Source organism: Morone saxatilis, unplaced genomic scaffold, assembly GCF_004916995.1.
Source record: "Morone saxatilis isolate NCDOM2014 unplaced genomic scaffold, NCSU_SB_2.0 Contig4, whole genome shotgun sequence".
NCBI classification, from domain to species: domain Eukaryota; kingdom Metazoa; phylum Chordata; class Actinopteri; family Moronidae; genus Morone; species Morone saxatilis.
Genome location: NW_023339984.1, coordinates 4,675,976 through 4,679,482, shown reverse-complemented (window position 1 = coordinate 4,679,482; position 3,507 = coordinate 4,675,976). Strand labels below are relative to the sequence as shown.

At 38.2% G+C, this 3,507-nt stretch overlaps 2 pseudogenes; both read left to right on the top strand.

Annotated features, from left to right (window-relative positions):
* The window catches only part of LOC118338421, an 8,759-nt pseudogene extending 8,518 nt beyond the window's left edge, over positions 1-241 (top strand).
* Positions 148-1,735, top strand: LOC118338419 (annotated as a pseudogene).
* Positions 1,736-3,507: the final 1,772 nt, after the last annotated feature.

Here is a 3,507-nt window from a genome sequence, read left to right as displayed (position 1 = left end):
AAGGTTGGATCTGAAAACATAGAAAAGTACAAAAAGTGATCTTCAGGTACAGAAAACAAAACTTTCGCGAAAGAGCAGAACCTCTTATTGACATGTCAAATGCAATGTCATGTTTCATCAACGCAATATCAAGCCAGGGATTGAGAAGTGCTATTTCTGAAAATGGATGCGAATGAACCTTGATAACTTGTCTCGAGAAAAACTGTCTGGCCTCAGGGAGCAGTACAAAAAAGAAATACAAAGAAAACAAGAAGAGAGAGATCGAAAGACATTGACAGACAACTTTCCAAACAGCTCACTGGGGAACTGAAACTCTTCTTCCGTGAAATGGGTCAGATCTATGACAGCTTCAGTTTCCCTTGCCAGAAAAAACAAGACCCATCAAGACAACAATTAAGCATCTGCCCAGGACTGTGTGCCCAATTGTTGCTTGATGGATTTCCCCTTGAGCTTGTAGATGGAGATGCATCAAACATACCTCTTCAGATGGGTGAGTGACGTTTCTCTTCAAGCTCAATGACTTGGTGTGCTCCTAAGAACAAGATACGGTAGTGACAGTTCTTGGAGTCCAGAGCACAGGGAAGTCTACTCTCCTCAACACCAATGTTTGGAGTGCAGTTTGCCAGTCAGCAGTGGTCGATGCACTCGAGGTGCTTTATGTGCCATCAGAATCAATGAAGATGTCAAAAAATTCTCAAACTGTGACTTCATGGTGATCATTGACAACTTGAGGGATTGAAGTCACCAGAGCTTGCGCAAACTGGAACAATAGCCATGAACATGACAATGAAGCTTGCAACACTTGTTTGTGGGCGTTGAGTGACATTCACCATTATTCAATATTGCAATGGAGAATTCAACAGAAATGAAGGACATCCTTACAAAAAATAGTGTGCATGCTATTTTCTCAGGATGAAAAAAAAGTGGGGCAAAAAGCCCAAATGTCAGTTTGTTCACCAGAATTGTGTCAGATGTTTCAGCCCATGAGAAAGAACTTACGAGACAGGAAACTGCTCTTGGAACAGTTAAATGAGATGACCAGGCAAGCAGCCAGGATGGAAAAAGAAAGAGGAGAACAAAGAGTTCTTACTGTGTGGATGGAGTACAGTCCAGACACTGGGAACTGGGTACATTTCCCTGTCTCTGAATTTGGGAAACCACCAATGACCAGTCAATGCAAGGGTACAGTGAGGCCTGTCTATGAGCCACAGGGAAAACCATTCATTTCCAAACTCTGGGGAACTTGTTTGAGTCAATCTTTGCAAATTAATATCGTTGGGAGTTTTAACAGAGTGATGAAAAAGCCTGTGGAATGCATAAAGCACGAAAAAAAGAAAACTTTATCTTTCAGCTTTCAGAAGACAGCCTACAACTAGGCAAATGCGAGGACCAAGCGTGGAGAAGTTGTGTTGAGTGTCACTGTCTTTTGTTTATACCATGTTAACCATGTGCTTCCATGCACCATTGACCTGCACTGATCTCCAAATAACCCCTCAGTGATATGAGCATCAGAGGTGTTTGCTTTTGCTGCTGTCTGCAGTTGTCGGGCACGTTTAAGAATGAACCGAAATCAGCCCTAAACTGTGGAGAACCACAGGCTTAATAAGTCACGTTTATAAAGAGCAACGAGGAGTATAGTTGTATTGTTGATTATGAAGCTAAAAGCTCAACAAAAAAGTTGCACCTGTTGTCTTGTTTTTACATTCTTTGTTGAATTCAGAAACCCAAGACTTGAGATGAAGACAAATGTTAAATAATGGAATTTTAAGATGATTATTTAAAAAAAGTATAGTAAAACAATATAAATAAATGAGGTGATGATATTTCTGTTTAATTTAGAAGTTATTATATACACTGTATGCTGTGATTCTGATCTGGGAAACATTAAAGACATTCATAGCCAGTCTGCCCATTTTGTCTCTTTATTGACTCAGTTTACAGAAGTAAGTAAGAGTAATAAAAGTAATAAGTAATGAGAGTATACATGCAAACAATACCACATATAGAATGAATTATCATCTGATTGTTATTTAAATCTTTAATTCTTAATTGAAGAGATTATAAATTCCAAGTTAAGACAATCACATATTATACTCAGATTAGAATAAAACTCATGTAGCCTACATGTTAACATTTAGACTGAATGATCATTTAGTACTTGAAATATTCTGCATCAGATAATTCATAAACAAAAACAGATTCTACATTCTGAGTAAATAATTGCATATCATACTTTTTCTTTACATTCTGTCCTATTACGGCAACACCACAGGCTGAGTGATGTGTAAAAAACAAAGGTAAATGTAAATATTTGACATCAGACACTTCAGACAAACAAAAGCAAATGAACATCATACTTAATCAGAAAAAAACATTCTGTCCTATTATGACAATACCACATGACGGGTGATCTTTAAAATAAGTACAGAGAATGTGAATATCTTATATGAGATGCTTCAGAAAAAAAAAAAAACAATAAAGATTGTTCATCTACTTGTTCATATACTCGAAGAAACTTTAACTTTTCAGTGGCAATACAATGACCTTTATCTGTCACACAAAGATCAGGAATTCAAACCCATCAAACTGGAACCATTTTGTATGTCTCTACCATGCACATTGACTCAGAGTATCAAAGAGTATTTAAAAATGTTGATGAGGTCAACATTAACATACAGTGGAAGCAGATTATTTTGATTTCACACGTTTATCACAATCTACAATCAAGTGGGTACCTCTGTACACTCAAAGCAAGTGAGGGGAAAGTTAGTGTTCTCACTTGATGTTAAATGACTCTTTGAGACTGGCTTCTGCCTGCTTGTACGTGATCTTTTTCCACGTTTCAGGAATATCAGCAGGTTTTGCATTATATATGTCAGCAATCTCATTGTTAAACTTTGCCAGTACATATTTCCAGTAGTCTGATGCCTCAAGACTTTTATCTGGAGCAATTTTCCAGTCTGGGAAAATATCTGTGTAACTCTTGTAAGGGTGCCATGCACCTTGTGTGGCATTGAATTTAAAACGCCGGTCACTGATCACTAAGGAAGTGCATATGTCAGTGACAAGTTTGCATGTCTCATCCCACATGGCCATATCCAAACCCTGTGGCCGATGTAGTGTAGTGCAGTGCTCTTTATGTTCTTTTCCTCCTGCCTCACAAGGTGCTTTACAGAACGGACACTGTTTACCACATCCAATCAATTTGGTGAAAAGCTCGTTGTGAGGCTTCACATGAAGAGCTTGTAGTTTCATTTGGATGTTTGTTTCTTTAAACTTCTCTCTAAGAGTTTGTTCCATGTCCTTCACACACTCAGTGAGCCAGTGAGCAAACTGTTCCTGGTCAGCATTGTTCAGGATCATGAAAGCACCAAGAGCATCCTGGGAAATGACCAGTTTATCACCAAGTTCCTGACAGACATTTTCAACAAATGTCTTCAAGTTGCCACTCTTCTCTGTTTTAGCTTTGTTGATAGCATTATTTATGCTCCTGATACTTGACTGGAG